Source organism: Canis lupus, chromosome 3 (genome assembly GCF_011100685.1).
Source record: "Canis lupus familiaris isolate Mischka breed German Shepherd chromosome 3, alternate assembly UU_Cfam_GSD_1.0, whole genome shotgun sequence".
NCBI classification, from domain to species: domain Eukaryota; kingdom Metazoa; phylum Chordata; class Mammalia; order Carnivora; family Canidae; genus Canis; species Canis lupus.
In genome coordinates, this window is record NC_049224.1 from 16,127,027 (window position 1) to 16,153,539 (window position 26,513).

At 38.9% G+C, this 26,513-nt stretch overlaps 2 long non-coding RNA genes across 3 annotated transcripts in view; one reads left to right on the top strand and one right to left on the bottom strand.

The window, feature by feature from the left end:
- Positions 1-1,483: 1,483 nt before the first annotated feature.
- Positions 1,484-3,653, bottom strand: LOC111095136. Its single transcript, XR_005356696.1, has 2 exons — positions 3,423-3,653; positions 1,484-1,665 (listed from the first exon to the last, which is right to left on the bottom strand). It is a non-coding gene; the product is annotated as an uncharacterized LOC111095136 (long non-coding RNA).
- A 108-nt stretch (positions 3,654-3,761) lies between these two features.
- The window catches only part of LOC102151391, a 298,291-nt gene continuing 275,539 nt past the window's right edge, over positions 3,762-26,513 (top strand). For both annotated transcript variants that reach the window (XR_005356690.1, XR_005356691.1), the window contains exon 1: positions 3,762-3,950. This is a non-coding gene — a long non-coding RNA (uncharacterized LOC102151391). The remainder of the gene's footprint in view (positions 3,951-26,513) is intronic.

A 26,513-nucleotide genomic window follows, 5' to 3' on the forward strand; every position in this document is an offset into this window, starting at 1 on the left:
TTACTATTATATATATAGTTTCTCAAGACAGAAGAATGACAATACAGTCTACCCAAAAGTATTTTTATTGTTTAATTTAAAAAGGTGTTTGAATTACTTTTAAAGGATATGATTTCTCTCTTTCCTTTAATGTTCACTTCAGGACACTGTAATAAGGTTTTTAAAGTAGCAAAAGTAAGATGGCTGATATATAGACGGGTATAATCATGTAAGAGGTGTGTATTTTGAATGTGAAGCATCTGTGAAACTTATTGTGGAAATTCAGTGTACAATTTCAATAGCAGTATCACAAACTGCCTTGGAAAAAACAAAACAAAAAGAATGCAGGAAATCTCAACAAAAAATGCTTTTCTTTTCTTTTCTTTTCTTTTCTTTTCTTTTCTTTTCTTTTCTTTTCTTTTCTTTTCTTTTCTTTTCTTTCTTTTTTCTTTTCGCTATAAAATTGAAAGCATTTCATCATGATGTCCTGCCAAGATTTGTCCTCAATAAATTCAAAGTCCTTCTTTTCACTTTCCCAAATTCTGTAAAGTGCATTGCTATTGATTTTGGAACATATATCTTCTCACATAATTCTTACTCAGAGTCAGTTTGTTTGATGCCTGCTAATTTGCCCATTAGCCATTTTCCTGTATCCTTCCTTTTCTGTCATTGCTTTGTTATGCAAGTCTTCCTCTAAACTAGCTTGACCACTTAACACTAGCCTCGCAGTGATTTGGATCACAAGGCTAGTTAATACATGAATACGGATTGCGTGTGTGTATGTGCGCGTTTGCGTGTGTGTATGCGTGTGTGTAACTTTTCTTTTTCCTCTCCTTTTCCTTTTCCTTCCTGCCTTTCCACCTTCCCTTCCTTCCACCCTTCCTTCCTTTGCTCTATTTGGCAACCCTAAAAGAAATGCTTGCAGTAAGGTTACATTACTAGCTGCATAATGTGATGCCGTGTTAAACTGTAATCAACCCTCCACTGAACCTAACAAAGGCAACATGCTAATTTTTGTGTTAAGACATAGTGCGATGGCACACAATCACATGATGCTGTTTCATCCCCTTTCTTCTTGAGACTCTCCTAGCAGTCCTCTTTATTGCTCATGGGTTTCTAATAATGGTGTCCATGTGGCTTTGGAACAACAGCAGAATGTTAATTTATTCCCCAGTGTTACCTAGAGGCCCTGATGTGGGTCCAGGATTGGTGATGCCCTAATTTAAATACTGGGTAGGACCCGGCTGATCAGGTGGCTCAGGGCTAGGACAATAGGCCGTGAAGGGAAGTCCCACTCCCTGATCAGGACAGATCGGGAGATTCCGAATGTAATTGGCCTCCGGGGAGTGTGTAAGTCAGGCTGTACACCCCCTTCAGACCCCCTTAATGCCTTGCCAGCTGGAAGGAAAAGTGCCTGCTTGTGTTGCCCACAAAGGAAGCAGGGACTGACTGAGGGGGGCAGAGCTGGAGAAATTAAAAAAGAGGAAAGAGACAGCGACGCAAATGAAGAGGTGGGTAATAATATTGTACATCTAAGAGCCGGGTGAGTGTGTCATAAACAAATGGGCTTGCAATGGTCAGTAGACAATTATATCCTGTTACCTCATTTCAAATGCTGACTAATTATATAGAGCAAGAGGAAATTAGCACAGGAACCTCTTCCTTTGCCAAGTCCACATCAAAATGCTGTAAAAGAAAACATGAAATCAATCTTCCGTGGTTTTAAAGAACTCATAGTTCTTGAAGTTTAAATCTCTGCACAGAGTCCTTCAAAATTAGTATATGACTTACTGGATGTTAAAATTTCAGAAATTAGACTTGTTAAAAAAACAAACAAACCAAGAAACCAAACCTATGATCTGCACCTTTTTTTGGTGATCTGGACAACACATTTAACTTTTAAAAAAAATTCTAATAATATGGCTTAAATCTCCAACTTTCATCCAACTTGCTTTGTCACATAATGATTTGCTCAAGTGGGAAATTGTCTTCCTGGACAGCATTGTCTCCTGAAATTCCCATGGGGTACATTTGGCTTGTTTCAGCATTTAACCGAGCTCTTGAACTTCCTATTCACAGACATGCTGGTCAATAATAGATTAGTATTACTGACCAATTAGTAACTTTTCTGACTACAAAAATTTTGAAAATTGGATCACTTTCTTCTCTTGCTTTATAGCTTTATAGTTGTATCACCATTAGAAAAAACCAAACAATAAAACCTCAGTTTCCAAAATTGCTTAAAAAACATTTAAATGGCACCTAATAAAACACTTTAATTAAAGGACCAGACCCTTATTAAAATACTCCAAAATGTATGGAAGCATGATATCGTGGAGGGAGTCGTTAAGTCAAACCTGTAATGACCTTTGGCAGTGAGAGGCTTCCCTGACTCTAAGTTTCCTGGTCCCTAATGGTGGTGGTCATCAATGCTCAACAAAAGATGCTGAACTTTAGGATTCTGCTGTGTCGTGTGTCAGAGGTCAGTGTGTGTTAGGCTTCAGGACTCCATCCTGGTTTCACCCAGAGTAGTATCATGCCTTTTCAACATGAGGTTTTGAAGCAAGATTTCTCTTGGGGGAAAGAAAATATTTCATAATTCTGCTAGTTTAAAAATATTTTAAAAGGACTGGACTCGATGATATTTTGGGACTCAGTCAGCTCTAACATTCTGTGCTTCTATGTCAAATACTGTCATGAAAAACCCGCCACAAACTACAGTACTGTGTTTCTTTGAAATGGAATCTATCGGTGAGGAAAATGAGGGGTCTTATTACACTTGAACGTAAAACTCAGGTTTTCTCCTGTGACCACACACACAAAAAAGTGTCTTTTTAGGAAATTAATTTAAATAACCCTTCTTAATGGTAGTCACATAGATCTCTTTCACTTGCTTTTTTAGTGCAGTAGTTTGTTGCTGGCAAGGTAGGAGGAAGATGATCTTTTAAATATCACCTTCCTTCAGGTGTGAGACTCTTACTGCGCTCCTATTCCTTCTTGTGCCATTCTGGTGAAGGCAACGTTGCCATAGATTCATTTGCTATCATAGTAGTAAAAAATAGAGGAAAAACAGCAAGAAAGCCAGCACCAAATTAAGATAACTAAAAAAGCATAATGAGGTTAATATTTTTGAAAGTATTGCTGATGTCTTTAGCAAGTTGCTTAGTAACTCCTCATCCATTGAACCAATAGCGTTTATAGTTTCCCTCTGAATCCCTGGGAATAGAGGCCATTGCTCAGTTTAGGGTAGCGACCTCAATTCTTAAGTAGAAGGGTGTTCTAAATTCCATAAGCTTCATCCCACGTGCAGAGCATGGAAAACATGTAGGCAACGTTCCCATTAGGGGGAAGTATAAAGCCTGCTAATGGTGAAGGGTAGCAGAAGAGAAAGAGACAGGGGGAAAAATGCAAGAATTGAGACATTAGTGTCCAGACTTACTTACCTCTGGGCTTCAACCCCCCAGGGCTAGTAGGAGGGGTTATAAAACCCAAGGTCTCGGCTTGAGAAGGACGACTCAGCAGGACACTGTGCATATTTGGGATTTACAGTTCTGAAAGGAACTTTCATAGAAAATCTTTGACAGTAGAAAGTGACTGCAGTGGAAGAGACGTGGCTGGATGCTTGTTCAGGCACACACCAGCCTGAGACACGTCTCAGATGAGTGGGCCACAGATGAGGCTGTTGCTGGCCAAGTATCAAGGCAGTCACTGAGGTGATGGTCATAGTGACCTATGGCAGAGGCCTGTGACAGAGCACACTGCCCAAGGTGATGCTCAAAAGAGAGTCACTTCAGAGATCAGGTCATCTGTAGCCTAAAGAGAGCCAAGGGGGTGGCCTTGTCATTCGCAGAGAAGGCTGAGCTCCCCAGAGAGCTGCCTCTGTGTGCTGTCACTGCCAAGAAGAGGGGCTACAAATTTCAGCAGCTCAAGTCAGCAGTGGAGTCAACCAAGACTGAAACGGGTGCCCAGAGGTGAGCAGGGTTGAAACTTCTTCCACCCACACAGGCTCTATAAGCTCCCCATGCACTCAGATGCCAGGCTGAGTATGAGTAGGAAGAAACAGTTGCCTGGACTGTCCCAGTTTTAGCACTGCAAATCTGAAACCAGGGGAATTTCTCAGTACTGGGCAATCTGGGACAGAAATGCAAGATTCGCTGAAAACATGCATTAGCTTATAGCACAGTGACAGGAAGAAGAGTTGTCCGAATTTTGCAGAGTCCTGAGGGTAATGCCCATCCAGTAACTAAAAGGATTAGTCATCATGGGGATATGCCCATTAAAAAGGTAAAGTAATTTTTTTTTTTTTGAGTATTCCACATGGGTTAAATGACAGATGTTTTGTCCCAGTATCATAAAAGACCTTTGTAAGAAAAACCTGAGTTATTGTCCTTTCTGGTAATTTCTCTCATTTTAAATTAGATTTCTCTCTCTCTTTTAACCTAGGTTGAAAGTACCCATAATTTAGGGTTAAGGGTTTTAAGTTACAAATTCAGTTCTTTGGAAGGAGGAAGGTAATACTGTGTCTTTCTCTAATAGTAATTACACATCCTGCCACATGTTCTATCCATAGTTTGCCTTAGCCATGTAGCATGGTGGTTGAGCTAGTGGGGACAGATTTCAGACTCCCTGGGTTCAAATCCCACCTCTCCATTTTCTCCGGCCATATCCTGTAGAGCATAACTTGGAGTGGCTTGGTTTTCCATCTATGGAATGTGATGATGCCAGTAAAGGGAATAATATGCACCTTGCAGTTTTTTTGTCAGGATTCAATGAGATAATGAGTTTGGAGCTTTTTCAGTGTATCTGGGTACATTGAAAACACTCAATAAATGTTAGTTTGTGTTTTAAAAAATGAATGCATGATTCCTCCACTAGGTTGGAAACAATTTGATCATAGAGATACTTTCCACTTTTGCTCACCTCTTTATCCCCAATATCTGGAACAGAGTAAGCATTGAATAATTGTTAGCTCTTATTAGGATTTTTTGAAAAATATATCCAAAACTTCCATACTCTTCTTTCTGGCTGGATTTCTCTCTTACTATTTTTCCTTAGACTTAAAAGATAAATGGAAAAAGGAAAACTGATAATTCATTGGGAGTAAAATACTTGGGTTTTATTATGAAGATATGGAGCATATATGCAGTCTCAAATGTGCTATCTCTTGGAATGTCTGAGACAGGCAGAAGAAGGTCAGGCACCAATCTGGGAATCTGAAAAATCTGGCTCCTGGTATTTCTCTGCCAAAAAAAAAAACTTTTCCATAGTGTTCTCTTTAAAATTGTCAAAATTAGAGGGTTGGACTACATAAGGGCCAAGTTCATGTCCAGCTCTAGACTTCAGCAATTCTAGTAGAGAACAAAACAAGACAGTATACAATTAAGTGCTAAGTTGTGGACTGAATAGCATGGTAATGCTTTTTAAAAACTTCACTCTTTTCTCTAAAAAAAGAAAATCTTTCAAGGGTTAATGTTCCCCATTTCCTTTAGAAAACCTGCTTTCCTTGTGCAGGACTATCTTGGTTTGGATGAAAAAAGAGAACACGCCTGTGTAGCCTGTGTAGAAGATTCCCAAGCAGCTGAGAACACCTGACAGCAGAGACACAGCCAACATTATTTCGCATCTTGCGCCAATGAGGGAATAAGCATAGCTCCTACCTAGAAGGTTCATGAGCTGAAGGAAGCTGGCAAATTACTCTGTAATTACAGCCATCCTTGCAGCAGGGCAGAAACGACAGGCGGCATTGTCTGTATATCTTGAGGTAGCTGAACATCACGTCACCTCTCAATTGGCCTCTTTCCTCTAGTCTTTCTGTGTCTACTTTTTTCCCCATGTAAGACAAATTGCTCTAGTCCTCTTGCTGAGAAAGGAGGAGGTGAGTTGCACAGCTCCGAGTCTGAAAGCCTAGGATGCTCTCCAACCCTAATTTGTAAATGTAGGCAGGAGATTGTTTCATTTCTTCTGAGCTCCTCTCTTAAGAGGAGTCTCACAAAAAGCCTTCATAGGCTCTAAATTATAACTTAGGAGGTACTGTCCTTCCCCTGATGACACTGACGTTTTCAAGTATCGCTGCTAAGGTCAGGCCAGTCTAAGAAGGAAGGCAGATACTCTCATCCTGAAATCTCACTCTATTTGGAGAGGCAAGGTCATCATTTGCCTTTCTCGCTGTTTGTTCTGGAAGTACCTTCTCTGACATAAACCAGAATCTTTTTGGAATAAGGATGCATGCATAAAGGTAGAAAATTTGGTTCTAGTAGAAATTCCCCTTGCTACTTGAACGTTTGAGGGATTCCTTTGGTGAGTGATGTGTAGGCACAGCTACTTCTTTTACTGAAGACACAATGATACTTCTCTGCAGAGCTATGGGCCATGTGGGCTCTATATGGACTCTAGAATATATTGCTATCACCTTGTCATTCTATCAACCTTTCTTACCAAAAGTAGGAAGGGGTAGAAACAAAGCTTGCATCGGACAGGAGATTCTCTGTGCACCGTTTTATTTGTCTGACAAATAGAACTTGATTTAGACCAAATGGCAAATCTCCCCTATTTCTTTTCAGTGGCATCCTCACAACTCTCAATCTTACCCCTTTGCTGTGAGGAGAAACTGGGTAGAAAGTGACACACTCTGGAACTACTGGCTTCCAAGAGTGGCAGATTAGTCAAAGGAGCCTTGCCTCAGGATGTGGCCCCTCAGAAGATGGGTCCCCTTGTCCTCATCTGGCCTCATCCAAACTCCTTGTAATAAGAAACTCTGTCCGTTTCCTCAAGACCATGTGTATGCCCAGACTCCTTTCTCATTGGTGTTCTCTCTCATCCTACTCCTGATCCTGTGTGTTAATCATGATGTTGCCTACTCCCCAGTAGGTGGGCAGGTGATCATGTGTGGTTTAAGAATCTCTCAGGGGTTTATGGAGTGAGGCCAGGCATAATTTTGTAGACTGATAAATGGTAAAGGGAACTCTGCAGTTATGGAGTGAAATCTAGAAATAAACTCTTCCTTATTCTTTAGAGCACTTTGTATTTTGTGTTTGTTTGTTAATTTGTTCATTAGCTTCCTGTCTCTGCAATGGCTTGTGTTTTGTGAGAACAGAGACTGTAAGTAATATGCTGAGTATCTAGCCTCTAACTCAGTGTCTACCTCAATAAATAGCTATTGAATGGGGAAAAAATGGAATGAAACGATCAGATCTCTTTTAACTTGTGTGTCAGTGTGTGTGTGTGTGTGTGTGTGTGTGTGTGTGTGTGAGAAAGAGGGAGGAGAGAGAGAAGAAAGGGAAGGAATGGGGAGAAATATATCTGGGAAAACTTTATGCATCTAAAGTTTTCAAACTTTTTTGGTTGACAGTGCCCTTAGTATCTCAACATTTTTTTCTCACAGCATTCCTACACCATAAGAAATACAGGACAGTTCCATTAAGCAGTTTGGTACAAATAATTTAACAAGCATTTATGTCATAATAACTTAGTGGCTGTTAAAAAAGCACACCTAAGCTGAGAAAATGTTTCATTCCATTCTTGTCCAGTATTACATACAAATGGCATATATGTGCCTGCTGGGCACTGCACAACTCCCTGAACTTTGGAATCAGGTGACACATTGTTAGCCTCAGTCCCGGCTCTGCGTTCTGCAATGATTTTCATGTGATAATTGCTCACAGCAACTGCCAAAAACCCAAAGACGTGATGTCATCAGAAGGAATCTAGCTTAGAATGGTACTGAAATCGGGAACAACCTCAAGCAGGTAGTGTGTGAGATATGTGACAGATACAGAATATCTCTGTGTCTCCCTCTCAAATAAAAAAGATATCCCACGGTGAATATCCTGTGGCATCCTGGAGTTCATTGGCTCAAAGATTAACTATGTGGTTACATTCATGTTGGTTTCCTATATTGGAGGAATCGTAGTGAAAGATATGTTTTGATGATGAAAAGGTAATAAAAGTTTTAATCGCATTGTGAATTACTTACCAATTATGGCTAATTTTCATTCCATAACAGTCTTCATTAAATATGTCTCGGGTTAACTTTGCTGAGTTGAGTTTGATTATGCTCAAAGGCCATGACACTATAGCAGTGAGACCAATTTCTCACGTTATTCACATGAATTGGTTTCCTTACTTTATAGCCCACAGGTTTAACCTTCACACTTTGTGGCCATGGAGCATGTTGTCTGCTTGCAACTTACAAAGGGTGTGGGGGTCACACTGCTGGTCTTGCTCACAGTCAAGCGTGAGAGGGCTTACAGCATCTGCAACACATCACAGCATTGTGTCAACCTACAAATTATGTGTTGGAACTGGAGGAATTTACTTAAAAGGCTTCCAGTGAAATACTATGACAAATAGGTATAATCTAACATCAGCCTTCGCACTAAATGCTTTATTCTTGGCATTTATAAATGTTCATTACCATTGTGCATTCTTGAGTAAATTTAGGTCTTAGAAGACAATTTGTAATCCTTATCACTCCTTCTTTAGAATCCAGCTAACCACTGCTCTTTCATAGCTGAAATGTGAGACCTCAGAGGGTTAAGTGAGTTTCACCCACACATAAAGTCAACATCAAGTATTTCTTTAAATGTGGACTCCTTGACAAACACATCTCTCCATTTGCAAGGCCCATGAATTTAAAGCATCCGGTAATAACAGGCCTGTTCTCCTTCTCGGAGCTGGAAGCTCCTTGTGAAATGGTATCCTGCCAAAGTGCCACTGCAATAAAGCTCTGCGTCCTAACGTTGGTGTCAAAGTGCCAGCGAACCAAGACTGGCAGCCAGCTAATTTGGGAGAGCTGTCTGCCTCAGCCTCTCCCCTGCCCCCACTCCTACTGATCAACTCACCAACATGAGCTATTCAGCTTGTCAACCATTCGTGGGTAGGGGGAGAGAGGATGAAAGAAATTAGGATGTGCCTTCTTCTCTCATTCAATACTCAGATTCCCCCTGGGTCACTGATCCAGCCTCTGAGAACACTGGGAACTCTGTTCCTCCCACTTGATTAATGGCTTCATAAGCAGATCCTTGAGGTAAGAGATACACCCTTTGCCAAAGGTGGTATTACTTATGACATACAATGTTTTGACAATATCTAACAGTTTCACAGATCTCCTTAAATAAACTGAATACTTAGATATATGAGCATCTGTTATAATAAATGTCTTGCCTGATTAATTATCTTCTTTTCTTTTATTAAAAATGATGAATAAAATTGAAGGGAAGCAAGTAGCTGCATTGCTAGGGACAGTTGGGTGGGTGAGAACCCTTCCTTGGTGTCTGAGTTTTGGGGGCAAGAGAGCTACAAAAAAGCAATCTGTGAGCTACACATGCTTACTTTGTGGTAGACTAAGCCCTGACTCTCCATGGCCACACTTAGAGTCTCAAGCATACAAATTTGAGTTCCTTCTCTCAATCCATCAGAAATCTATATGACGGGGACAGAAATAATCCTAGCTTTGTTGGCTGAGGCTCCAGTGATATAATGCCCCTAGCGAGTGTGAACTAAATGATTTCTCCTCCTCCCTCTTTTTCCTGACTTAAACAATGATGTGAAATAGGTGTACCATAATATAAATTTGCAAATTGGCCCCAAACATTTGATCTTAGTCAAATATAACATGAGGAGAATGATAATTAAAGAAAGAAATCCTACCTAGCATGAGGAGATTATGGCAAAATGAATATGGCTGTAAGGAGGACTCAGATGTAAGAATGACTTACCTTGAGGCAGTGATACTGTGCAGCTTGTGAACTGTTCACAATGCTTAACAAGCAGTTTGGGGCTCATTATAGCCTAATTTGCTCTGTGTACCCTGTGTGTTTGGTCCCATCCCTGTCAAAAAATGCTTCAAATAAAACATGTAGGTTCGACCCCTTTGGCATGTGGGTGTTCTCACCATGAACAGAGCGTACTGGTACCTCAAGGCAATGTCTTGATTCTCCCTAGCAATCATGAAGGATAGATGTGGGCACACCCCATTGAGGTAAGTAGTGTAATGAGTTATAAATATAAACATTTTACTCTAGCAGGAAAGGAGAGGGAGCCGAGCTTTACAACTAATGTGGTGGTGGTGGTGGTGGTGGTGAATCAACAGGCTCCTGTTGTTGGATGGGTACCATCAAAGAGAAGAGAAAGCTTGAGGTCCATGTACTTCATTCAAGAGTTTCAGAGATGGAGCGAGCAAGGGAGAAACTGTGTGTGTGTCTCAGAGAGAGAGAGAGGTGGGAGGAGAGGGAGGGAAGGAAGTAGGGAGAGAGTTTTCACTGGTTTTAAGGAGTGCTTTTTTTTTTCCCACATTTTTTTCTTTTTAATACATAGAGGGTTTTCTGCTCTGGACTCCTTTCTGAAAGCTCTCTCCTGTGCGATATGCATATAGTAGGTATGATTTTGCCCCCTTTTAATGCAGTTGCTTGTGGAGAGTGGCAAAAGAGTTCTTGAATATCACAGAGGCCAGCTATTTTCTGTTATGTTTTTTAACCTTATTTTGTTGGTTCACACTGTCAGGCTTCTAGACCATCTTCTTCCAAAGACACCTCATTTTCATTTTCAATCAATTTCTCTCCACGATTTTTCACATAGCTTCCTTCACACTACTAATTTCACTTTAGAGCTGGCATCCTATCCCACATCCCTGGGCTTGCTGTGCTAACATGTTTAAACATGATTAGTCTTTATTAATGTAAGAGAGACAAAGCTCCAAGAATCACACACCTCTTAATTTGCTATAGTTCCAAGGGGGGTCTTCAGCCCTGGAAACTGAAAATGAATGGGATCCTTGAGATGCAGACATACCGGGCATTCTGCTAAGTGCAAAGTTTTGCTTTATGGCTTGTGTATAGGATCTTCTCTAAGGTGCATTCCAGTCCAAGTCTTTGATATATCACATACCATGAAATAGCCAAATCATCAAAAACATTTCCTGATCACAGATAATGATTGATGGACTCTCAGCGGTGTTTGTTACACATGTGGTTCAGAAAATGAGGGGTGGCATTAGGGTTGCATTTTACCCCCATTGTAATCTTGAGAATAATATTCTTTCAATGTGATGTTCACGTATTCTATTATTTGGCAAATATAGGCCAAGAACTGGGGTAGAGTTGTATGAGAGTATCTATAAAGGAGCTCTCTAGTTCAGGTGCATACTTCATCATTTAGTACTGTCATGAAGATTCTGAGATTCAAAATATTTAGTATCATGTAGATATACAGATATCTGATCCTTGATAGATGTCGCTTATTTTAGAAACGTTTGATGTGGGTTGCACATATACATTAAGACATTAGAATGTGGCTAAATTACTGAGGGCCATATAAAGGAGTGGGGGAGATTACTGGATCTGAAATCTAAGCTAAGGATAATTTCTACAACTGCACATTACATTTAGTTCCTGTGCAGGTCACAAAGGCCAATAAAGAAATTCCATGAGTCATGTAGTATTCATTTTCTAATAAAAGGATATATACCAGTAGGTAGGAAGAAAATGTTCCCGGAAATAAACTGTAACAGGAATCTAACTCTGGATTACTATAATAAAAGAAAATATCTTTAATAGAGGCCTTCGGAGAAGATGAAGAAAATGTATTCATATGGTCATTTCTTACACTGACCCTTGGTACAAATCAAGAAAAATACTATGTAACAATTATATGAATGTGTTTCTACAGGAAACAAAATGACATAGTCATCAGGCAGCCTGGGCCCAATGTTTTGTTGCAGCTGGAGGAGGCTGGGTGCACAGCCCAGGCTTTTGGTTTGAAAACTGGCATTTCTTGATGACTCAGTCTCGAGAGCCCAAGCCCAGACCACTGCTGATAGCATTGACACCAGTGTCACCCTCTGCAAGCTTGCCAAGACTGAGTGGTTCCTGAGCAGTTGGGGGGCCCTCCGCCTTTTCCAGTGCTGCCTGTCCATGTAGCAGCTAGCCGGGGGCCCTTTCTCCTTACTACCACTTGCCAGACTCTTTTACCTGCTGCTTGGACTCATGGTGGGGCATCAAGGGTGACTTATAGCCTAAATAAATGGAGAATTGGGGAGTATTTCAAACTGTTAACAACCAGGATGGGTAGGCCAGTATATGTCACATGTGTCTCCATAAGAAACACCAAACTCACTTAGTAATGCAATTTCCTTTCTTGTGGACATTTATCATATATATTTGCTATCTTCTCCGATAGACTGGGAAGTCTAGGAGGGTAGTGTCCATCTCTGGCTTATTTCTATGCCTCATAGCTCTTCGCACAGTTCTTCATACTCACTAAATAGCTGTTGAATGAATAAAGGAATGGGAGGCATTTAGTTAAATCCTTTGGGTCTACAAACATGGATGGAAATAGAGGTGTCTCGTAATGTTTTCAATCTCTGTTGATTTTAGCTAGATTAAACAGAATATTCTATCCTTTGCTGTATGAAATGATTTTTGCATTTAATTATAAAGATCTGATAGTTGAAAGTGAAAACCTGGGAAAAACAGATGTAATCAGACCCCAATCCTTGAAATACTTTCTTTTTGAGACTGAGTGCCAGCAGAAACCTCATATGAACTCAGGTCACTTTGAGAGACTTGAAGGTTTCTCTTTTCTGATAGTAAATAGGATCACCATATAAACTTATTGCCTAAATTGGGACATTTTTGAGAGTGCACAGGGGGCACTTCTAATAATTATATCAGGACCACAGGCATTAGCTGAGGCTGTTTTGGGCAAATGGGAATGTATGTTCACTTAGTTATAAATATTTTTACTTTATAGACCATCAGTTGCCAAAGTAACAATCTGCCTTCTGTCTACCTCCTTCCATGGCCATGAAAGAGGCAAGAAAATCTACATTTCCCCAAATTGATTAATTATTATTTTAAAAAGATTTTTAAAAATTTATTTTAGAGAGAAAGAGAGAAAACAGGGAGAGAGGTGGAGGGAGGAGGAGAAGCAGACTTCCTGTCAAGCATGAAGCCCAATGCGGGGCTCAATTCCAGGACCCAGGATCATGAGGTGTCCGCTTAACCGACTGAGCCACCTAGGCATCCCTTGGCTTTTTTTTTTTTAATCTATGCAACAGATTGGCATTTTTCTTATACTCTTTATCCCACCCTAAAGTGCATTCACCATTCCTAGTGTAAAATAGAATAAAAGAAAAATGGCATCTTTTTCATCCTTGAGTACAGAAGGCAAAAACTAACAGAGTGTCATCAAGCCAAATAGCCAGTGAAATTCTCAGAGAAAAAAAATTACTTCCTGGTAGATGACACTTTTAATGGTAAGCTTTAAAATTTGGCAAGATTCTCACGGGGGGCGGGGGGGAGCGGATTTAATTTTGGTGAAACACTCATCAACACTCTTTCCTTCACCGAGGCATATTTGATCTTGGCTTAGAGGAACATAGGGGAGACAGAATGGCTGACACAAAATAAAACAGAAGACAAAATACATGGGGGTACAATTCTAGCTATCTAAGTGATCAGTCATTTGCTTGCAGTGTGAAGTGTCTGGATTTATCACAGTAATATTCTTGTTGGTCTCATTATATCCCTGCTGATGGCTGTGTCATCACTGCTGATGATCCGACTCCTCTTTGTTGGCCTTATGTGACTCAGCGACCTTCCGTAATTGAGGATGGGACGCAGCATTAAGTGCTGAGGGTGAAGCAAGTGTCTAGAGTGAGACCTTCCCTCCCCTAATAAGGGACCAAAAGTTTGTCAGAAATGATCAGCAGGTTTTCTTGGAACATTAAATGGAATGGAAATAAAGGGGCCCTCTCTGTCTTCATAAATTACACAAGAGTATCCAATCTGCTCATCTTCACCCTGTAATTTGGAATGGAAAAATCTCCTGTGCATAAATTGCCTTTCCTGAATCTAACACAATTAATCCAGAAGAGAAGTGGGAATGGGTAGCAGGGTTTTTTTTTTTTTCCTTCAAATTTTGTTGTTAATTAAAAAAACAATTATCAAGGATTTCTAATTACTTTATAAGTGCTGTATGGCCTGTACCTGCTCCTCAGCAAATTAGTGAGATAATGCTGGAAACATCTTATTAAACGGAATTACTCTTTCTCCGCCTTCAGATTCACACATTCACTTAATAGGCCTCTTCTCGTGCAACACCTTTGTGAAACATTTATATCCATTAAGTTATCTCACAGTTATTAGCATTGTGCATTGGTTTCTCCATGTTTTTTTTTTTTTTACCCAGGTCCTAGTAAATTGATAGGCTACCATAAGGATGAGTATCTTTAAAGATCCTTCCTTAGAGCAAGCAAGTATTTTGGAAATAGGAATACATTTCCAGTGGAGGAAGACAGTACTTAAAAGAGAGGTGTTTAAAAGAAAAGAGAGTCCTTAGAGGTCCTCAGAGAGTCCCTGGGACAAAATGGGGCTGGCAAGTGTAGGGCTAGAGGAAAAATGTGAACCACTGCAGAGTGCTGACAGGGGGCGCATGAATGGGAGAGGCGCCAGATCTGTGTGAAATATGCTGTTCAAGGATCATGCTAGAAGGGGACTCACACACTTGAGGGTTTCATAGAATACATTAAGGTCCATAGCGCATCTTTTTGAATGTGTGTGGAACCAAGTTAAGAATGAGGAAGCCAGCGGCTGAAATCTGGGACATCATGATCTCATAGTGGTTTTCAATTGAATAAATTTGATGTGGAATAACTTTGTGTACGTTTCAGGTGTAGCAGGTGTTACTGTGACACGTTTGTATATTGTAATAGGATTGCTGATGCAGTGATACCACGTTACATAATTAGAGCACGACATTATTGTTTACAATCATTATGCTGTGCGCTAGATTTCTATGGCTTATTTACTACTTGTGACAAGTTTGTACCCTTAAACACTCTTATCCCCCACCCCATCCCCTAGTAACTGTCATTTTACTCCCTGCTTTTTACAGGCTTAACTTTTATAGATTTCGTATGTAAGTGATGTACAGCACTTATCTTTCTGAGTCTGACTTACCTCGTTTGGCATAATGGGCACAAGGTCCAACCATGTTGTTGCAAATGAGAGAACGTCTTCCTTTCTTACGGCTGAAGAATATACCAAATGTGCCACATCTTTTTTATCCATTCATCTGCTGATAGGCATTGGGGTTGTTTCCATATCTCCCCTATTTTGAATAATGCTGTGATAAACATGCAAGTGCACAGGTCTCATTAAAATTTTGTTTTCATTTCCTTTGGGTATGTACTCAAGTGGAACTGCTGGGTTGTTGGTAGATCTGTTTTTAATTTTTTAAGGAACCTCCATATCGTTTTCCATAGTGTTTGGACCAATTTGCATTTCCATCAACAGTGCACATGGGTTCCCTTTTTGCCACACCCTTGCCAGCTCCTGTGGTCTCTAGTTTCCTTGATGACACCCATCCTAGAGCTGTGACGTGATAGCTCACTGTGGTTTTAATTTGTATTTCCCTGGTGACACCTACTTGAGTGACACCTTTTCATATGTGTGTTGGCTGTTTTGATGTCCTCTTTGGAGAAATGACTATTTATTTCTTTTGTCCATTTTTAAATTGGATTGTTTGTATTTTTGTTATTGAGTTGACCGAGTTCTTCATATATTTTGGATATTGACTCCCTATCTAATATATGGTTTGTAAAATATTTTCTCCCATTCTTCAGTTGTCTTTTCATTTTGTTTCTTTGGCTGCGCAGAAGCTTTTGAGTTTGATGTAGTCCCATTTGTTGATTTTTTTTTCTTTTGTTTATGCTTTGTGATGTCATGACCAAAAAATTATCAAGACCAGTATTGAGGAGATTTTCCCCTACATTTTCTTCCACATTTCTATGATATCAGGCGTTATGTTTAAGTCGTTGATTCCACTTTGAATTAATTTATGTAACTAGTATGAGATAGGGGTCCAATTTCATTGTTCTGTATATTTTTCTCTACTTTCCCAGCATGATTTGCTGAAGAGACCTTCTTCCCCATTGTATATTTTTAGCTCTTTTGCTGAATATTAGGTGACCATATGTCACAGTTTGATTCTGGGCTCTCTATTTTGGTGCTAATACCGTACTGTTTTTATTCCTATGGCTTTGTAGTATAGTTTTCAGCCTGGAGGCATGATACTTCTCGCTTTGTTTTTTCTCCTCAGGATTGCTTTGGCTATTTGGGGTCTTTGTGTTTCCACACAAATTTTAGGATTGTTTCTTCAGTTTTTGTGAGGAATGCCTTTGGTATTTTGATGGAATTGTGCTGAATCTGTTGATGGCTGTGTGTCAAATGGCCATTTTAACAGTATTAATTTTCTAATCTGCAAACAAGATATGTCTTTCCATTTGTGTCTTCTTTGCTTTCTTACAGCAAAGCTTTTGTACTTTTCATTGTACAGAACTTTTAGTTCCTTAGTTAAGTTTATTCCTAAGTATTTCACTGTTTCTGATGCTATTGTGAATGAAGTGGTTTTTCTTATGTGTCTTTCAGTGCTTTCTTACTAGTGAAGGGAATGCAATTCATTTCTGTATATTGATTTTGTATCCTGCCATTTTGCTGAAATTTGATTAATTCCTACAGTCTTTTTTTTTTTTTAAGGATTTTATTTATTTATTCATGAGTGACACAGAGAGAGAGAGAAAGAGAGAGAGAGGCAGAGACACAGGCAGAGGGAGAAGCAGGCTCCATGCAGGGAGCCTGATGCGGTACTCAATCCTGGGACTCCAGGATCACGCCCTGGGCCAAAGGCAGGAGCTAAACCGCTGCGCCACCGGGCTGCCCTCCCACAGTCTTTTGACAGAGTTTTGGGGAGATTTTTTTATATGCAAGATCATATCACCAGCAAATAATGACAGTTCCGCTTTATGCTGCGGGTGCCCTTCATATCTTTGTCTTTCCTAATTGCTCTAGCTAGGACTCCAGTACCATACTGGATGGGAGTGGTGAGAATGACCATTCTTACCTTGTTGCTCATCTAAGGGGAAAACTCTTTCAATTTTTTTCTATTGAGTTTAATGTTAGCTGTAAGTTTGCTGTACTTGGCCTAGATTATATTGAAATATGTTATTTGTATACCTAGTCTATCAAGGGATTTTATAAAAGAATGTTGTATTTTGTCAAAATGCTTTTCCTACATCTATTGATATGATTATGTGAATTTTATCTTTCATTTTATTGATGTGATGTGTTACATTTATTCATCTGTATTCATCAGCAACATCGGTCTATAGTTTTCTTTTCTTGTGGTATCTTTATCTGGCTTTGATATTAAAGTAATGCTGATCTCGTAGAATGAGTTTGGAATCATTCCCTCCTCCTCAATATTTTTGAAGAGTTTGAGGAAAAGTGGCTTTAATTCTTAATTCTTTGATGGAATTCTCTAGTGAAGCTGACTGGTCCTGGAGTTATCATCTATATTGGGATTTTTTTTAAAATTTCTGATTCAAATCTTTTGTTATTGGTCTGTTTAGATTTTCTAATTCTTCCTAACTCAGTCTTGGTTGATAGTGTATTTCTAGAAATGTATCCATGTAGTCTAGATTATGTCATTTGCTAGCATATAATTGTTCATAGAAGTCTCTTATGATTCTATTATTTCCGTAGCATCAGTTGTAATGTCATCTCTTTCATTTCCAATTTTATTTGAGTAGTCTCTCTTTTTCATAGTTAGTTTAGCTAAAGACTTGTCAATTTTGTTTACTCTTTCAAAGAACCAGCTTTTAGTTTTCTAGATTCTTTCTACTGTTTTTCTGGTCTGCATTCCACTTATTCCCATTCTGATCATTATGTCCCTCCTTCTGCTAACTTTGAGCTTAAATTTTTTTTTTTTTTAGGTATAAAGTAAGATTGTTAATTTGAGATCTTTCTAATAAACTTTCCCTTCAGAAGTACATTTGTGGGGCATCTGGGTGAGCATCTGCCCTTGGCTCAAGTTGTGATTCTGGGGTCCTGGGATCGAGTCCCACATCAGGCTCCTGCAGGGAGCCTGCTTCTCCCTCTGCCTATGTCTCTGCCTCTCTCTCTGTGTCTCTCATGAATAAATAAAATCTTAAAAAAACTACTTTTTCTGCATCCCACAATATTTGATATGTTTTATTTTCATTTACATTTGTTTTAAGACAACTTTTTATTTCCCTTTTGATTTCTTTTTTGATTCAGTGGTTGCTTAGAAGTGTGTTGTTTAGTTTCCACATATTTGTAGATTTTCTCACTTTCCTTTTGTTGATTTCTAGTTTCATACCATTGTGGTCAGAGAAGATAGTTGGTATGCTTTTAGTCTTGCACTTGAGAAGACTGAGTATTCTGATGCTATTGGGTAGAATGTTCTGTATATATATCTATTAAGTCCATTTGTTCTAAACTGTGGTTTAATTCTAATGTTTCCTTGTTGATTTTCTGTCTGGATGATCTATCCATCACTTACAGTGGGGTCTTAAAATTCCCTACAATCATTGTATTATTGTCTACTTCTCTCCCTCAAGATTTGTTATTTATTGCGTAACATATTTCAGTGCTTGGTGTTGGGAGCATATATACTTATGATTGTTGTATCTTTTTGATGTATTGACCCCTTTATTGTTCTTTATTAAAGTATAACTTATTTTTAAATTAATTTAATTTAATTTAAATTCAATTAATTAACATATAGTGTATTAACATATAGTGTATTATTAGTTTCAGAGGTAGAGTTCAGTGATTCACCAGTTGTATATAACACCTAGTGTTCATTGTATCACATGCCTTCCTTAATACCCATGACCCAGTTACTCCATCCCCCACCTCTCTCCCCTTTAGCAACCCTCAGTTTGTTTCTTTTGATTAAGAGTCTCTTATAGTTTGTCTCCCTTTCTGATTTCATCTTGTTTTGTTTTTCCCTCCCCCTGTGCTCCTCTGTTTTGTTTCTTAAGTTCCACATATGAGTGAAATCATATAATTGTCTTTCTCTGATTGACTTATTTCACTTAGCATAGTAACCTCTAGTTCTATCCACATCATTGAAAATTGCAAGACTTTTTGATGACTGAGTAATTTTCCATTGTGTGTGTGTATATGTGTGTGTGTGTGTGTGTGTGTGTGTGTATATCATATCTTCTTTATCCATTCATCTGTTGGTGAACATCTGGGCTCTTTCCATAGTTTGGCTATTGTGGACATTGCTGCTATACCCCTTTATTGCTTTTTTTTTTTTTAAGATTTTTAATTTATTTATTCATGAGACACACACACACAGAGAGAGAGAGATTGAGAGAGAAAGAGAGAGGCAGAGACACAGGCAGAGGGAGAAGCAAACTCCATGCAGGGAGCCTGACATGGGACTTGATCCCAGGTCTCCAGGATCATGCCCTGGGCTGAAGGCAGCTTTAAACCGCTGAGCCACCCGGGCTGCTCCCCTTTATTGTTATGTAGTGAGTGACCTTCTTTGTAGCTTGTTACCCATTTTGACTTGAAGTCTATTTTGTCTGATAAAAATATGGCTATGCCTACCTACTTTTCATTTCTATTTGTTTGGACTATCATCTTCCATCCTTTCATTTTGAGCCTATATGTCTTTAGACATGAAATGGGTGTCCTGTAGGCTGCATATAGTTGGATCTCGTCTTTTTTTTTTCCTCTTTCCAGACACTCTGTGCCTTTTTTTTTTTTTTTTTTTTAAGTAACCTTCACACCCAGCATGGAGCCCAGTGCGCAGGGCTTGAACTCATGACCCTGACATCAAGACCTGAGCTGAGATCAAGAGTCAGATGCTTAATCAACTGAGCTATCCATGTGTCCCACACTCTGTACCTTCTGATTGATGAGTTCAATCTGTTTATATTTAGGGCCTTTATTGACATGTAAGAATTTATGACTGCCATTTTATCTGTTGTTTTCTGGTAATTTTATCTATCATTTCTTTTTCCTTTTGTTTCTGTCTACCTTTTTTAAGTTGGTGGTTTTCCATAGTTATTTGCTCAGTCTCACCCATTTTTAATGATTTGTGTCTCTGCTCCATTCTAAATATGGGTTACAATATTCTTTTTTTTAATAATAAATTTATTTTTTATTGGTGTTCAATTTGCCAACATACAGAATAACACCCAGTGCTCATCCCGTCAAATGTCCCCCTCAGTGCCCATCACCCATTCACCCCCACCCCCGCCCTCCTCCCCTTCCACCACCCCTAGTTCGTTTCCCAGAGTTAGGAGTCTTTTTTTTTTTTTTTTTTTTTTGAGTTAGAAGTCTTTATGTTCTGTCTCCCTTTCTGATATTTCCCACACATTTCTTCTCCCTTCCCTTATATTCCCTTTCACTATTATTTATATTCCCCAAATGAATGAGAACATACACTGTTTGTCCTTCTCCGATTGACTTACTTCACTCAGCATAATACCCTCCAGTTCCATTCAAGTTGAAGCAAATGGTGGGTATTTGTCGTTTCTAATGGCTAATATTCCATTGTATACATAAGCCACATCTTCTTTATCCATTCATCTTTCGATGGACACTGAGGCTCCTTCCACAGTTTGGCTATTGTGGACATTGCTGCTATAAACATCGGGGTGCAGATGTCCCGGCGTTTCATTGCATCTGAATCTTTGGGGTAAATCCCCAACAGTGCAATTGCTGGGTCATAGGGCAGGTCTATTTTTAACTCTTTGAGGAACCTCCACACAGTTTTCCAGAGTGGCTGCACCAGTTCACATTCCCACCAACAGTGTAAGAAGGTTCCCTTTTCTCCGCATCCTCTCCAATATTTGTGGTTTCCTGCCTTGTTCATTTTCCCCATTCTCACTGGGGTGAGTTGGTATCTCATTGTGGTTTTGATTTGTATTTCCCTGATGGCAAGTGATGCAGAGCATTTTCTCATGTGCGTGTTGGCCATGTCTATGTCTTCCTCTGTGAGATTTCTCTTCATGTCTTTTGCCCATTTCATGATTGGATTGTTTGTTTCTTTGGTGTTGAGTTTAATAAGTTCTTTATAGATCTTGGAAACTAGCCCTTTATCTGATACGTCATTTGCAAATATCTTCTCCCATTCTGTAGGTTGTCTTTTAGTTTTGTTGACTGTATCCTTTGCTGTGCAAAAGCTTCTTATCTTGATGAAGTCCCAATAGTTCATTTTTGCTTTTGTTTCTTTTGCCTTCGTGGATGTATCTCGCGAGAAGTTACTGTGGCCAAGTTCAAAAAGGGTGTTGCCTGTGTTCTCCTCTAGGATTTTGATGGAATCTTGTCTCACATTTAGATCTTTCATCCATTTTGAGTTTATCGTTGGGGTTACAATATTCTAATTCTGACTGACTTTAACTTTAATCAGAGTTTGTGTGTTTGTTTTTGTCTTTTTATTTCACCTTGGAGAGCTCTTTTCAGCATTTCTTATAAGGCAGGTCTAATGGTGGTGAACTCCCTCAGCTTTTGTTTGTCTAGGAAAGCTTTTATTTCTTCTTCATATCTGAGAGATAACCTTGCTGGATAGATTATTCTTGGCTGGTAGGGTTTTTCTTTCTTTCATTTAAAAAAAAATTATTCAAGTATAATGGCCACAGTTTTTAAAATATTTTAAATATGTCATTCCACTCTCTCCTGGCCTATAGAATTTCTGCTGAGAAAACTGCTGAGAAAGCTGCTTATACCTAACAGGGGTAACTTTGTAGATTACTATCTTTTTAATTTCCTAACTGCCCTAAAATTCTTTATCATTAACTTTTGACAGTTTTAATAAGAAGTTTCTTAGAGAAATTCCTTTTGTGTTGAGATAATAAGGTGTTCTATTAGCTTTGTAAACTTGTATATTTGATTCTTCCCCCAGCTTTGGGAGTTCTTAGCTATTACTTTTCTTCTTTTCTTTCTGTTTAAGTATAATTGACATGCAGTGTGATATTAGTTTCAGGTGTACAATATAATGATTCAACAATTATATACATTTCTCAGTGTCCATCAAGATAAGTGTAATCTCAATCCCCTTTATCTGTTTCATCCATTCTTCCCCGCCTCTGCCCCCCACCACATTTCCTTCTGGCAGCCATCGGTTTGTTCTCTATAGTTAAGAGTCTTTTTTTTTTCTTCTTTCTTTCTTTCTTTTCTTAAATTCCATGTATTGGTAAAATCATATGATATTTGTCCCCCTCTGACTTATTTCACTTAACATTATATCTTCTAGGTCCATCCACTTTGTTGTAAATGGCAAGATTCCATTTTTTTAATAGTTGAGAAATATTCCATAATATAGCTGTTATATATATAGAATATATATATTATACAAACACACATATATGTACACACATACACACACTACATCTTCTTTATTTATCAATGGACACTCGGGTTTTTTCTATTTTGGCTATTGTAAATAGTGCTGCAGTAACATTGGGGTATATACACTTTTTTGAATTAGTGTTTTCATTTTCTTTGGGCAATTACCCAATGGTAGATTTACTGGATCATATAGTAATTCTGTTTTTAATCTTTTGGGGAAACTCCATACTGTTTTCCACAGTGGCTGCATCAACTTGCATTCCTAATAATAGTGCACAACTGTTCCTTTTTCTCCGTATCCTCATCAATGTTTATTATTTCTTATATTTTTTATTTTAGCCATTCTGACAGTATAAAGTGATACCACATTGGTTTTAATTTTCATTTCCCTAATGATTAGTGATGTTGAGCATCTTTTCACATGTCTGTTGGCCATCTGTATGCCTTCTCTGGAAAAACTGTCTATTCAAGCCTCTAGCCTTTTTTTTAATAAATTTATTTTTTATTGGTGCTCAATTTGCCAACATATAGAATAACACCCAGTGCTCATCCCATCAAGTGCCCACCTCAGTGCCCATCACCCAGTCACCCCCACCCCCTGCCCACCTCCCTTTCCACCACCCCTAGTTCTTTCCCCAGAGTTAGGAGTCTCTCATGTTCTGTCTCCCTTTCTGATATTTCCCACTCATTTTTTCTCCTTTCCCCTTTATTCCCTTTCACTATTTTTTTTATTCCCCAAATGAATGAGACTATATAATGTTTGTCCGTCTCTGATTGACTTACTTCACTCAGCATAATACCCTCCAGTTCCATCCACGTGGAAGCAAATGGTGGGTATTTGTCATTTCCAATGGCTGAGTAACATTCCATTGTATACATAAACCACATCTTCTTTATCTATTCATCTTTCGATGGACACCGAGGCTCCTTCCACAGTTTGGCCTCTAGCCATTTTTAATCAGATTATTTATTTATTTTTTTTCAGTGTTGAGTTATATAAGTTCTTTATATATTTTGGATACTAACCCTTTATCAAGTCTATCATTTGCAAACATCTTTTCCCATTTAGTAGGTTGCCTCTTTGTTTTGTTGATAGTTCCCTTTATTGTGTAAAAGCTTTTAATTTTGGTGTAGTCCTAATAGATTGATTTTACTTTTGTTTCCCTTGCCGGCCATATCTAGAACAAGATTTCTACAGCTGATGTCAAAGAAATTACTGCCTATGTTTTCTTCCAGGAATTTTATGGTTTCAGGTTTCACATTTAGGTCTTTAATCCTGATCTATTATTTAGTAATCTAGTATTTAAATGTACTCTCTGCTCTCTTTCTCTCTTTTTTTTTCTAGGATACCCATGATTTTTATATTGGCTTTTCTAATTGACTCAGAGTTCTCATAGGGTTTCTTTACTTTATAAAGATCTTCGTTCTTGATCCTCTTCCATCTGATCATTTCTACATTTTCATACTCAAGCTTGCTAATTCTCTCTTCTATATGATCTGCTCTATTCCCAGTGCATTCTAATGCATCCTTCATCTGTCTCATTTATTGAATTCTTTAGCTTCAGAATTCAGTTTGGTTCTTTTTTGAAAATTTCAATCTCTTTGGTAAAGTGCAACTTCTTTTCACTAATTTTACTGTTGAAGATCATTTTATTGCTCTTCTGAATTTTCTTGTAGCTTGTTGAATTTCTTCATAACACCTATTTTAAATCATCAGATTACAATAGTTCATGTTTTTTATTTTAGTTGTTGGAAAATTGTCATTTCTTTTTGTGATACCATATTACCATGGTTTTTCATGGTGTTTGATGAGAAGTGCCTCTGTGGCAGCATTTGGAGTACTGAACACCTTTCTTATTTAGTCAAGGTTTTGTTTACATTGATTCTAACAATTCAACAGGTTGGTACTTAAAAGCCTTCCTTTTGTCTTCCAGAAGGTGGCGCTATAGCACAAATTTTTGGTTTCTCTTCTGGGAGCTAATTTGGGCTAAAGTTGAGAGTGGGTGTAAAAAAAAAAAAACCCCAAAAGCAAAGAGTGGTAGCAGGGGTGGGTGGTGAAGTATATACTTAGCACCTGGGACTTTGGATGCGCCCACCACCTAGTAAGGGGATCTCCAAGTGGGGAGGTCCCAGAGGTCCATGGGACATCCTCTGGCCTCCTGAGGGCATACAGCAACAGCCACTTTCGTTTCTATTTGTCTGACTACTTGTCTTTCCTCTCCCTCTCCCAATCATTGCAACTATCTTCAGAGAGAGCAAATGGTCTCACCAACTGTAGCACGTGTGGTTGGGCACTTTATCGCCTTAGCCCTCTGCCTCCTTTGCCAAAAAGTTTGTGTTGGTTTGTGGCCAGTCCAGTGCTGCCTTCTCTGCCATTACCTTCTCTACTGTCACCAGCTCTCCTGCCATTTCCCTCCTTCATGGCCCTTCCATGTTCCCAGACTCTCCTACAGCCCAACCCACTCACTTTCAGATGCACAGATGGTTAGATCTCTTGGGTGTCTTGGTATGCTATGTAGAAGTGCCCCCTCCCTTTTTTTTTGGTTATGGATGTCCAATTAGTTGTAGATCAAAAGGGACAGAAATGAAAAAGGGCTCATGTTGCCATGAGGCTCATAGAACTTCCATGCTCTCTCAGTTATAAAAATTTTTTAAGATCCTTTCCATGACACAATCCATTCTAGAACTACATAATACTGGAGATTTATGATATGAAGCTAAGATATATTCAAAGGTTTTTTTGAATTTCCTAAATTTGAAGTGACTTTCATTTAATCTAAATATATTTTTATTCTTTTACATAGCAGTTCACATAAGGTTCATGATAGATGGTACTCCTTGCAATTTTCTTCTTTTTTTAGTTCAGTACTCTGTAGTCCTGGGAGCTGTGTCAGGATCACAGTTTTGTTATACTAAAATGTTATGTGAGGTTTGCTAGCTTGTTCAGCAGCACAATATATGCAGGAAATCTGGGATTAAGCCTAAAATTTCCTCCTTTCTTGTCTACATCTGCAGTAATCAGTCCATTGTGCCCTGGGTATCTAACATATTACCCAGCCTGTAATGCTTCGGTGTCACATATGCCAAGCTGCTATTTACCAGAACAAGAGCCCCATTTTGGCATGCATTGCTCATGAAATATTTGTGGAATGTTGGGGAAGCTATGGAAATCCTTTTATTTGTAGGAACTTAGAAGAACAACAATTTATCATAAAAATAAATGGTACTGGTAGAGTTTTTAAGAGAACACTGGGACACACCGTTTGAATTTCAGGTTTGACTCAGAGAAGTTTTGCAGAGATAGAGGGAAAAAACACAAATATAATTTAACAATTGTAAAATAAGCATATATTTTTTATTTATTTTTTATTTTTTAAGCATATATTTTTTTAAAGATTTTATTTATTTATTCGAGAGAGAGTGAGAAAGAGAGGCAGAGACATAGGTAGAGGGAGAAGCAGGCTCCATGCAGGGAGCCTGATGTGCGACTTGATCCTGGATCTCCAGATCACACCCTGGGCTGAAGGCGGCACTAAACTGCTGAGCCACTCGGGCTGCCCAAAATGAGCATATTTTTATAACTAAAAAAGTTAAAGGATTTGGGATCACCAGCTCGGAAGTGAGAGTTGAAAAGTAGTTTATAGACTGCTGAAGAAGTTGGAGGATTTTAAAGGTAGAGAATCTAATAGCCCAGTAACCATACAAACAATTGGAAAGCTTTAAAGGTAGCTTTAAAACTACCTTTAATTTAAAAAGGAAAAGAGTAGGGGTGTCTGGGAGACTAAGTTGGTTAAGTGTCTGACTTTAGGTGGTGACCTCAGGGTCCTGGAATTGAGGCTAGCATGGAGTCCCGCTGGAAGCCCTACCCAACCCCTAGCTCGGCAGGGAGTCTGGAGCACCTGCCCCTGCTCACAGGAGGAATGCTCCCTCTCAAATAAATAAATAAAACTCTTTTTAGAAAGAAAAAGAGCACAATGCCATGAATATACTTTACTGAACTATAACCTTAAGAATGGTTAAGATGGTAAATATTGTTATGTATTTTTTGCCACAATTAAAAAACATTTTTAAAAATATTTTATTTATTTATTCATGAGACACACACACACACACACACACACACACACACACACACAGAGAGAGGCAGAGACATAGGCAGAGTGAGAACCGGGCTCCCAATCGGCAGCCTGATGCACAACTTGATCCCAGGACCCCGGGATCATGACCTGAGCTGAAGGCAGACGCTCAACCACTGAGTCATCCAGGTGCCCCCCAAAACTTTTTTTAAAGTAAAAAAAGAGTAGTTTACAAATGACTTTCATTAAGACAACGAGTAAATAGAGATTGGGAGGTCCTGACAAGCCT